Consider the following 13211-nt stretch of genomic DNA (forward strand, 5'->3'; position numbering starts at 1 on the left):
TTCTCCCTCAATTTGAGAAAAACTGGTTATCGCTTTACGAAACTGGTTCGTCTTACCAATTGGGAAATATTTCTTTAAAAATTCTCTTTGCATATGTTCCCAAGTGGTAATTCGAACTGTATCTAATGATTTCAACCAATTCTTTGCTTTGTCCTTCAGAGAGAAGGGGAACAGCGTCAACCTCATCGCGTCGTCTCCAAAGTTGTTGATTCACATTGTTGAGCAAATCTCTAGAAATTCGTCGAGATGACGATATGGGTCTTCATTGCTAAGGCCATAAAATGAAGGTAGCATCTGGATCACACTTGCCTTTATCTCAAAATGATTTGCTCCTACATCAGGTCTTGTGATGCAGGAGGCGGGAGTGTAAGTGTTGGGCATGAAATACTCACTAAGAGGATGAGTAATCTGCTGATTCTCAGCCATGGTTGCAGATCTCTGGGCTCTCCTAATAAGGGACTCAGGGTCTTCAACTAGTTCCGCAAGCTCAGGGTCAAGTGAGTGTCACCTCTGCGTACACTTCAGAGTAGACCGGTGTGGCACACGTCCTAATTTTGGGTTTTCTACCTAACTAACGCACTAAGCGGTCAAACTACGCAAACCACAAAGTGAGTAAACTAAAAACAACAAGAACTAAACAAACACCATGCAGCAAGGATTATGCAAAGAAAGTATAAAATCTATGTGTACGGTACCAATCGTACACAATCACCTCTAAGGGACTCCTAGTAGGTGGGCTGTGCAGAAAAGTAAGGTCGTCTCTACGATATGCACATACGTGGTTCTAAACCTAAATAAAAACAAACACTAGGCAATAAAGTGAATACTAATATTACGCCGTTCCCCGGCAACAACGCCAAAAATTTGATGTCTTCTTTTACAATCATTGTAATTTTGAAAAGATTTTTATATGTAAAACATGTGAAAACTAGACATCAAATAATAAAAACCGGTTCTCACTAGTGGATGAGACCGGGTCGAACTCAGGGAACGGGAATATTTCATATTCAAGCACACAAATCTAAACTATTCTTTATTGCCAACTTATAAAATGTAAAATGTATGAGAAACGTAAAAACAACTAACTATTACAACAAATGAATACCCTTCGCAGAGGGCGTAAAGAGCAATATTTACAAACCCAAATTTAAATTCCTAATTCTAAACTGAAAAGTAAAAAGAGGCTTCTACTCTTGCACTTCTGTGTCGCGTATGCACTTCAGCTCCAATCTTGTGCTATCCTGCACAAGTCAAATGAACACAAGCAGTACAAGAGATAGAAATAGAAACTATACTAAACTAGCTAAATGCTAATTACAAAAGCAATTATGCAAGAAATCTAAATAACAATGCTAATTATTTCAAATGAACTAAGTACCTAATAATGAAACAGTAATTAAATCTAATAACAAAATACTAAATTCATCTAATTACAAAAATGCTAATTAAATCTAACTACTGAGTAACTAAATCATCTAATTATAATGCAATTCACCACTAACTAACTACTGAGCTAATATCTAACAGCTTACTTAACTAACAACATTACATTAAGTTCAGTGGGCAATGCATCAATTTCAGACAGAACATTCAGCAACCTTGAAATCCTATAGAGCTTCAGCAAATCAATCTCTTGTATTAGGCAAATCAACACTCAATTGATCAGTAAATTTAATATTCAACAACCGTGTAGCAAATCTTTCAGTAAATTTAATCATCCAATATGATCCATAGAGCAGAATTTCATCAAACAATTAATACAACTCTTTGTATTCAAATATCTACAGAAAATCACAGCAAAAATCAAATATAGCCTTCAAACGGCTATCAAAGAACATTCACCCTTGCTTGAAATCAATGAAGATACGATACTCCCATTGCTTTTATCAGAAATCAGTAGATCACTGATTCAAAAGCCAATGGCTCTCAATATTCACATCGGATTCAGACATCCGATTGAATATTTTTCCAAAAATAAGTGCTGGAATTTCAAATAACAAAAGACATCCACTGGAAATTTCCAACAGCCGCCGGAGTTGCCGGAACTCAGAAATCTAAACACTCAGACAGAAAAAATTCAAACATTTGATCGATCTTCGATAAAATCAAATTATCCCTTGATAAATTTTCAACACTCAATCACTGAAAACAGTAATAGATTCAGAGTCATTCACGAGTTCGATCATTGATCGGAAACAATAAACCGTGAATTGAATTTCATGGTGGTTCAAGAATGAAAATGCTTGTTTCACCTCTTTGTGTGCAGTGAATCAGGAGATTCCAATCGGCTGGACTTTATCCAGCTCTCTGATTGATGCCAAAAACTGAGTTTGAATTATTTTGAACACAATAGTAGTTGGAATCTCAGATCAAAGGATACAGAGCATCACCGGAAAACTCATAGCAGCAGAGATTCAGTCATCGAACATCAGACAATCAATCAGATGATTGATTAAAGAATATCCATCTCAATTCAATTAGATCAGAACCTTACGAAGTTCTGATAAATTGAAATCAATATACATATCTGATAGATGCTAGAAATCATGTTTAAATTCTACAAAAAATAATTACCAAAAATCTAAGCAGCATCAATGATAAATGAGTTCCGACAGAATTTCAATTTTCCGATCAATTAAAATCATAGACTAATCAATGATGCTCCATCGATCAACAACTAACAAATCAATCACTCTAAGTTTAAACAAATCAAAATAGCAATCCATTGGCCGTAATCAATCCAGACATCATCTGATAAAAAACTTCACACGCAGATATTTGATCCATTACATTTGAATATTCAATTGCCAACAATCAATTAATGATCGATCAGATGATTTATTATTCTTTTCAATCAGATGATCTTGATTATGCTTGATGATCTAAAATGATTTATCAGATTTCAAAGCTAATTTTGATGCTTTTGCAAAAAGAACCGAAGTGATGCAACTAATTGGAAGCTGCTGTAAACTAATTAAGCTAATGTAATGAAAACTAAGTAAACTACAGGAAATAAGATGTGATGCATAGATCTAAATGGAAAATTTACAGATCATTACACTACTTGAGATCAAAAGAGAGAGAAAATGATAAGCAAAGAAGAAGAAGAAGATAAAAAGAAGAACTCACTGAAACTGGAGGGATTAGAAGAGAGGTTGGAATCCTCTCTCTTTCTTCAGTCGTTGTTGGAATTCTCCATCGAAAAGAGGATGAGAAAAAGAGGGGAAAATAGGGAGGAGAAGAAGAGGTAAGAAGAGGTGGAGAAGAAGGGGAAGAAGAGAGGGCTTAGGCAAGAAAGAGAAGACAATTTGAAATTCCCCCTACGTATCATATTTATAATTTTAAAGTTTTGTCCATAAGTCCATCTTCTTTTTAAAATTGCATTTCAACTCTCTTCAAAAAGTTATTTGCAAAACAACTCAAAATGACTATGTTTTAGAAAATGTAAAACTAAGTCTATTTTAAATCTAATTTTTTTATGATTTTCAAAAACTAAACTACTACAATTATGGAAAACACTAAAATATGCATTAAAATGTAAAATAACACTATTTTTCATGAATTTTCTATTTTTAAATCATTTTAGCACATTTACTCGAAACTAACATAGAATTTGGTTTTTAAATCATTTTCTTATGAAGTCATGCATATTTTTATATGAAATATCCCTAAAATATATGCATGATCACCTGAGCCAGTCGGTAAGCCTAGAGATCCGTTAGCACAGTAGTTTTTGATCAATGTCAAGGGTCTGGACCCTAAAGATGATGTAGCTCGCATGACAAGGCGCAAGTCTTGGCCACTAATTGAAGAAAATGGGAATGAGTATGTGAGCCTGATCGAGATCTACCGACAGTATAAAGAATTCGCAGAAGTCAACACGCTATCCAGAACAGCTCGAGAAAGAATCCAGCATGCGATGGTTCTGTGCATTGTGAGACTTGCTTTCTTTCCAGATGGACAAAGTTATGTGGATGTCAGAATAGTGCAGCATCTGAGGAGATGGGGAAGTCGACAGACCAGCCGTCTCTTGATAGCCATGGCCGCACTTGCTTTTCTATGTAGAGGATTGACTCGCTTCACGCTTAGAGAGTCCATTTTAGTCGAGGGATGTACTTAAGCTCTTCAGTCTTGGTAACTTCAGCATGTACCGACCAGGGCTAGTTTGTTCAGATACAACGGCAAAGAGCTCCTTTCAGTTGCGCGATATCGGTTCCTGATCGATTATCTGCAGGAAGAGGAAGTGGTATGGGACTATTTTGATCGAGAATTATCGTCTCCCAGATACACCTATGCATATGGAAAAAGATTCAAGCTACTTGGTCCTTTCTTCTGTGCTTATTATCATCCGGAGTGGTGTGTTTGACAGTTTTCTCAGAGACAGAAGCGCATAGAAATGCGGCTGCTATCAGGAGTTGTTCCAGAGTTCAACCTTACATCAACACAGTGGTCTGAAACATACCATTTTGCTAGATATGGCTGAGACTCTTTTGTTACTCTTTCACTTTTTCTCGGTCCTCGTGTCTCTGCTAGTTATAAAGAGTGGTGGCAAATTGTCTGTCCGCCCCCTCTTTCCCAAGTTTATTATTGATACAATCATGTTTTCCTCTCAATAAATAAAAATCTTGCAAATTCTTCAATTCTTGGTTTGACGACCTCGACTAGGTAACAAGGCATAATTTTCAGTTGTTTATTTTCTTTGCAAAGGAATGACAACGCAATTGTCGTAATCCCAGCGATGACTCAATCCCTAGTAATGGGATACTCTTTCAATTATCTACCAAATTCTCATCAAATATTTTTCATATATTCATTTCTATCATGAATCTTCATCATCGAAATTTAATCATCTATCTCATTCTGTAGAGAGCATCAGTATTCCCAAGTGGTTTAGATCAGATCAAGCAAGAAGACACCACTGTGTCAGTGCATTAATGATTTTAGAAGCAAGCAAGAAGAAATGGATTCTCCAAGATCTGGCAGAAGATAAATTCCGAATGATAGGGATGACATTGATCCTGCTGCATATCAGATGTTCAAGAAAATGATGATCAGAAGGATGTCTGAGCAAACTGAAGATAGTCTCGAAAAGACTCCCATCAAGGAGAAGACATCTGTCTCCTTCTCTCATAATATCACTGGCAAGAGTAACGAGCGATTTGGCGCGTGTCTACCCGATATTTTATTCTTGCTGATGTCCTCTATCATCGTGGATTCAGTTCTAAATATTCCAGATGCTTAGACGAAGATGAAGCCAAAGAAGTCGTGTGGAAGGTACACGAAGGCATTTGCGGTGGTCACGTCGGCTACCAAACTCTTATCAAGCAAATCATCAGGGAAGGATATTTTTGGAAGACTATGCAGCAAGATTGCTACCATTTTGTGAAGAAGTGTGCTCTATGCCAGATACATGCACCTTATATTCATGTGTGTAAACACCCCAAATTTTCACTCACCTTCTTGACATCGCCCTCAATCGACACATTTCAGTTCTCCGGAAGCAATAAAGGGCAAAATGGTCATTTTCTGAGATTGAACCTTGCAGAAAGTCCTAAATTTCATTCTTGAGCCTCAAAATTTCTATATTTAGGTTCAAAGACATCTTCAAATTGCAAAATTTCAAAATCCTCTTTCTAGACAAAAAGCTAAAATTTCCAAGTCCGAGCTCAGAGTGGCATTTCATAGAACATTTTTTTGCATAGCATTGCGTTATTTCACTGCACAACATGTCATTTTGAGATCCAGAACTCCTGAGTTTCAAAATTGTCCATCCAGATTTGATTTTTAAACTTTTTCAAATTGATTTTTAAAACCCTGGGTATTCAAAATTACCAATTTTTCCCATTTTACCCCAGGACTTTGAATTACAAAAATTTTCTCAAGAAAAACAATCTGGATATTTAGATATTGATTTTAAAGATTTTATCTCAAAACTTTTTGCAAAAAGGATTTTAAATCTCTTTACAAATTTTGTTTTTACATTTATCTATATTTTTGCACTGAAAACCCAATTTTTCCAAATTCTTGAAAAAACAAATAATATTTTATCTCGTATTTTCAAAATAAATGGAGCGGGACCCGCCTTTGAACTAGCACCATATTCAGATTCCCAGGTAAGTATCTTATTCTCAAGTGGGACCCACTCGAAGGTCATACCAATTTGCAAAATTTTCTTTTTAAAATTCTTATTTATTTATTTATTTTTTTAGTGGGCCCACACACATGTGGCACCCTATTTGAAAATAAAAAGATTTTACAAAACAAAATAAAGCTTTATTTTCAAAAGGATTTTAAAAGTGGATTAAGATGGCATTTCCATAAAAGCCTCTCATTTATTTCAATACTCATTTTTTTTTTTATTTGTTTAAATAATTTTTGTTTTAAGAAGGAGGCAGCCTTAAATGGCACAGCCGAACTTCCAAAAAAATAAAAAATTAAATAAATTTCATTTTACTTAAAACTTAGGTAAATGAAATGAAAATTTTGAAAATTCACAAGATGCGCCCTTTTGAAAACGGCAGCATTAAGTTTCAATTTGAAAAAATTTTCAAAATGTGTAACGGAAGTTCAAGGTTGCGTTTTCTTCAAGGGGCTGAAGGTCTTTGAAAAAGGGGGGCCAACCATGGAACGAAAGGGGAGAGGAATTTTGATTGAGGGTCTTCTTTTTTATTTTGCAGGAGGGGATTCACCAAAGAGAGGAGGTAGCCGATTGAAGGAAGAGGGTCGATTGAAAGGAGGGGAGCCGATTGAAGAGAGGGTTTTGGTTTTCGGTTTTGTAGGGATCTTCCACCTCCAGCCGGCTGCTGCCCATCCTCCACTTTCCTTCAGCCCAGCAGCAGGACCTCCACCAGCTCCTACCCATTGTCCTTCAACCCACCCAGCCGTAGGTCAGCCACAGGAAATCCAACGCAGGCTGCCATTCCCCTTCTTCATTCCAGCCACAGCGTGAACCCCATCCAGCATTTCCCAACCTCGTTTCATCACCAGCATCATCCATCTTCAATACAGCAGAAGACGTGGTCTTCATCATCTTCAGCCCAGCCATCTCTGCACCTACGTCAGTTCAGCAGAGGAAAGCCAAAAGCTTTTTCCTCTCTTTCTTAAACCCAACAGCTTCTTTACCCATTTTCCTTCAGCACAGCCACTTCATTCAGCCCAACTCTTCTTTAAGCCCAGCCGCACAATCCACTTTCAGCAGGAAGCCCAGCCCACCAGCTGTAGAGAATCCAACATCTTCATCTACCTTCAGCTCATCAGCAGCAAAAAGATTCCTGCTGCCCCTTTTTCAGCCCAGCAACAGAGCAAGCAGCAGCCCATCCGCAAGAGAGGGCCCCTTTAGGAGATCCAGCTGGTTCCTGCTGCCCATTTGCAGTCCACAAGCAGCAGGAGATCCCCAATCCAGCAGAGATTCCAACGTGTTCTCCACTTCATTCAGCCCAACTACATCACTATTTGATTTAGGTGATCATGTTTTGTTTAAGCTTAATGCTAAATTTCTGTTTTAGGAAGCTATGCTGGAATATCATCATTTGTTTTATGAGATTTTGTTTAGCTTGAAGTTAAAATTCCTGTTTTATGAAGCTATGCTGGAATATCGTCATTTGTTTTATGAGATTTTGTTTAGCTTGCTCTTCAAATTCCTGTTTTAGGAAGTTATGTGGGAACATCATCATTTAATTTATGAGATTTTGTTTAGCTTGATGTTCAAATTCCTGTTTTATGAAGCTATGTTGGAACATCATCATTTAATTTATGAGATTTTGTTTAGCTTGATGTTCAAATTCCTGTTTTATGAAGTTATGTTGGAACACCATCATTTGATTTATGAGATTTTGTCTAGCTTGCTGCTAAAATTCCTGTTTTATGAAGCTATGGCTGGAACATCACCATTGGTTTTATGAGATTTTGCTTAGCTTAATGCTAAATTCTTGTTTGCTATATTGTTATAATATCACCCCATTTGCAGCACCAATTATATATATTGTTTCATCATTTTCCACAACATTTTCACCTTTTCACTAAGCTTTTCATATCCTTTTCATGATATCCTTGAAATAGCCCATGATACTTCCACAATCTATTTCCTGCACATATTCATTTTCTGCTGCAAGTGTGCAGTCTTGATATTTGGCCATATTCATGAACGAATATCTCTATATCCAATCATGATCTCCCAACCATCTTTGGCGTGCTTCATTATGGATATATAGGGAAGCTCCATACCCATTTTTACTGAAAATTGCATTATAATTTGAGAAGTATGGTTGTGTGAAATCACCTACAGAAACTGTATATACCTGTAATTTCTGGTTTTACCTATTATATGTAATTTCCATTAGTATGTACATATTTTCTCATTATATGTATATATATATCTATATATATGTATATCTATATATATTTACCTATATGTATACGTATATATGTATATATATATATATATATATGTATATATATATACATAGATATATACTTATATATATATATCTCTTCATGTGCTCTTATTTTCATGTATGAACATCCATATATTTTCTCATATAGTTACACCTCCATTGTTACATGACATTTAGCACCTATTTTCGCATTTTGATATATGTATATGTCTCTTAGTTGTATATATTATATATATATGTCCATTTCCTTGTTTATTTTGTACTAACTCTCATTTTGCAGGAAAATCTAGAAGATGCAGATTCCTTGGCTCCATTTCAATTTTCTTTTACTTTATGTTATGCAATGTAACAACCCAATGTAAACCTTGGAATAAGATTTACTTTTACTGCTTAGATTAGGCCGCATCTCATATAGTTTGATTTCAGTAATATCCTGATTATATGATGCATATATCTCAATTTTCCAAATTCACCGTGGATGAACACGAATGGCACGTGCACCAACTCTTAGAGAGTTGATGAACTCGGTGGAGTCCATATTTACGGCCCTAGTCGGAATATGGACGAGACCCAGATCCATCATCTCTCTACCAGTCACATTGAGCCTACACTCTTAAGCTATCTTGAAAATGCACCTCATATTTCCAATGTTTTCAAAATATTGTGAATTAATTCAAATAAACCCTGAATATATTCATGACCACAGTCAGAATATGTGAAGGATTTACTTTGGTTAATCCACATTTTTTTCAATAATTTTTTCATAAAGTTTTTCAAAGTGCATTCATTCATTCAAATCATCTGCATCATTCGGTTTTCTCATGATTTTCTCAAGAAAATTTTCATTTCATGGAGTTGATTTCTCAAGAAACTATGATGATATTCGAAGTTGGATTTTCCAAATCAAAGTTTTCCCGAGATTTTCCCTGAAAATATTATTTTCTTAAGATACTTTCAAAAGGAATTTCTCCTCTTTCTCAAGAATCCAAGTTGGTTTTCAGACATTTTAAAAGACAAGATTCTCAGTGTAAACACCCCAAATTTTCACCCTCATCCAGTGTTTGTCCATTTCATATGTCATTGCATATCATTGCATGCATTCGGCATATCATTTCATCGCATTGCATGCCATTACATCTCATTCTCGATATCCAGCACTCCTATTTTCAAAACATTCAATCCAGATTTGAATTTTAAAGCTTTTATTTCAAAATCAATTTCAAAACCTGGGTTTTTATTCAATACTCTGTCATTTTCCAACCCCAGGACTTTATATTTCGAAATATTTTCTCAAGGAAACAATCTGGATTCATTTCAAATTCAAATTTGAATCGATCTCAATTCACAGATGAGACCCATTGAGGTGGTGTCGCTTTTGAATTCCTCTATTCATCAAATTTCTCAAAATTTTGAAAGTTTCAGTCCGATCAGGACTCTATCTCAGAGTCCTGATCCGGTCAGGAGTCTGTTTTGAATTTTGTTTTACTTCCATTTTCAATCTTTTCTGTTTGTTTTCGAAATTAGGTCATTTTACAGAGTCCAGTTAGTTCAGGATTCTATTTTAGAGTTCGGTCGAGTTAGGAGTCTAACCCTGACTGTGTTTTCTGACTTATTTCATCGTTTCTTGATAAAATCTTTTGGAAAATTCTTTCATTTGGCTTTTAAAATCTAAAATCTCAGAGTCCTAAGAGTTCAGGACTCTAACTCGGAGTTCTAGTTCGCTTGAGACCCTATTTTCAAAGATCTTGAATTTCAAATGTCGATTTTAACCCTTTTTCAAAGTCATTTTCAGTGTTTATTTCAAAATTTCTAAAACTCGATGTCGGACTACTCAGTTGGCACCATATCCATAGGGATTCCAATTCAGTTAGAACCCTATGCCATTTCAAAAATTCTAATTTTAAGATTACTTTTGAAAATCCTTTTGAAAACTCCTTCAATTTCAAGTTTTAAAATCACTTTTTGAAAAACTCAAGTAGGGCCCACTCGGGGTGGCGCCATATTTGAGTAAGTCAGGGCTAGACTAGGGTTGGTTGATGTCTTGGTTAGTGTTAGAGGTTTAGAAGAGTCAAAACCATTTTGAAAAACTCATTTTGAAAGTTAGTTTTTAAAACTAGTGTTTTTAAAGGTTTTTAAAGGTGATTTAAAAACCCAATGTGAGAAAATGCCAAGTGGCACCACATTTGGGGGATTATTAGGTTTAGCTAGGGGTTAATTAGGGATTAATTCGGATAATTTAGGTCAAGGGCATATAGGTAACTCCACCCAAAAATCGCCCCCCCCCTTTAGAGTCCAAAATTTTCAAAATTGTCAATTTTTAAACCTATTTTTTTTATTATAAATAGATGCTTAAGGGGGGTCGATTTTATCATCTCTCTCCTATTGGATTCTTGGAGCTTCTCTCTCCTCTCCAGCCTTCCTCCATTGCTGCAAGCACCAAGGTAATATTTTTAATATTTTTTTAGTTTTATTTAATACTTTTTCATGTTTTAAATCAATTTTAGCCATTGGTGTCATCCCCTTCATGGATTAAACCATGGATTCAACCTCAAGAACCATCAAGAATCACCAAGAACGATCCAAGAAGGTGATCTAACCCTGTTTTGGATGATTTACAGGGATTTTAATCCATTAGAATTGATTTTAATATGATTCTTTACATTATTAACCAATAAAATATATGATTTACCCTTTTTAATGGGTTAAATCTATGTTTTAAAGGTGATATCAAATTTCAGCCATTGATTCCCTGTTTTTATTTTATTTTCATGGTTTATTTATGTTTGTTTTACGTTCTATAGCATAGAAATAAGTTTTATTTACTGTTTTATGGTTTATTTTATTTATTTACATTAGTTAATGCATGGTTTTTCAAGTTTCTTAAATTTCTGTGTGTTTTAGGTTTTGAACAGTAAAGATAATGTTATTTCGGATTGAATTTCTCATTGTTTATTTCTGATTTTTTTTATATGTGATGCATGCATGAGTTATTGATTTACTGTAGAAAAATCAGAGGTTTTGGATCTCAGGAACCCTGTCAAAAAAATCAGACATCAAATCGGGTTTTTAAAGCTTTAAAATCGTGGTTAAAATCAGAAAGGTAACTTGCTGTTATGATATTTCTCTCATCTTATATCCGATTTTAGATCTGTAAAGTGCTATGGATTCACATTAAAGAGATCTGTCTTCTGTGAAATTTTAAGATTTTTTGATCACTGTTTAATATTTTTCCCCTTTTAGAGAATCTATTTTTAAATTTAAAACTCGTTAGGGTTTACCAAAACCCTAATCAGAATTCTGTTAGTCATAAATCCCAAACCACAGATCCGATTCATGATCTATAAAAAGTGAGTATTGTTATTTTTTTGTCTACTATTCACCACTAAAAGTTCAGAGATTTTTGTGTAGGATTGATATTTATGTCTGTATTTTCAATCTGGAATAGCTGTTTTAATCCCTGTTAAGAGTGATATATTTTAGCTCAGATTGCCGGAAGGGTTTCTCCCTAACCAGAGATGATTTTTCTGTTCTGTAAATTGAGAAATCTCTGTTTTTCTTCTTAGTTAGTCTCTGTAAAATTTCATAAGTTTCCATAGAGATTGGCCCCTGGTTCAGGTCTTGGACTGAGACTGGTTGGTGAATTAGGTCAAAAATAGCATATTTTAGGGTTTAATGTAATTTTCGGATTAATTTAATATCAAAAAATTATTTTTATATTTCCAATTCGACATTAGGGTTATAACAAGTGCAGGTACCAATTTTTATGGATTTTGGAATCCATTTGATGGCTGAATTAAGCAAATTGCAAAACCGGGTTTCTGAAAGATCCAAAAACACTGCTAAAATCACAGTTTTTGTGATATTGTTGGATTTTCTTGCATAAACATATATTTTTAGGGTTTAATCATGTTCATAATCATATTAGGATGCTTTAGGTTTAATTTTGTGCTCATTTGATTTCATTTAGTGCATAAAACCTAAGTTTTTACCAAAATCTATTTCTAAAAACCCTAATTTCAAGGCCATAGTCTTGCTATTAGGGGTAATTTGGTCATTTGACCTCAATTTCGAAATCCCTAACCCTAATTTCATATTTTTAATCATGTCATAGCATATTTGGTTTGAGTTTATTCCATTCAAATTTTAAAATTTATATTTTATCAAAATATCTTTGTAAAAACCCTAATTTCAAGGCCATAGTCTTGTTATTAGGGGTATTTTGGTCATTTTGACCCCAATTTCGAAATTCCATATCTTCTCTTTCATATTTATTTAATTTTATTTCATATTTTATCAGTGTTGATTTAAGGGAATCATGGAAAAGGCTTATCTAGCAAAATCCAACAATTTCCTGATATTGTTGGATAAATCTAGAAAAGCCAACATATTTTCATTAACCAAGTTTTCTAGTTTTGTAGGTACATTGAAGACTTTATTTTTCCTGTATTTAAATTTCAATAGTGATGTAATTTGTAATTAAACTTTGGAATAAGAATTTACATTTCCTGCTTAGCTTAGGTTGCATTGCATATAGCTTATATTTTTTTTTATAATGTTAATGTGTGGTGGATGATGATTCATGCATATTTTTATAAATTCACCATGGTCTACACGAATGGCACATGCACTAGCTTCTATGAAGTTTATAAACTTGGTGGAATTTGTATTTATGGTCAGTCAGAATACGAATGATACTTAGATTTATGATCTTCACATTAGCCACATTCAGCCTACACTCTTAGGCTAACTTCAAAAATGCACTGCATTTCTCAAAATACAAAAAGTATTTCTCAATTCCTCAAATCCATATCCATTCAT

This window comes from Nuphar pumila, chromosome 14 (assembly GCF_984573655.1).
Source record: "Nuphar pumila chromosome 14, dmNupPumi1.hap1.1, whole genome shotgun sequence".
Classification (NCBI taxonomy): Eukaryota; Viridiplantae; Streptophyta; class Magnoliopsida; order Nymphaeales; family Nymphaeaceae; genus Nuphar; species Nuphar pumila.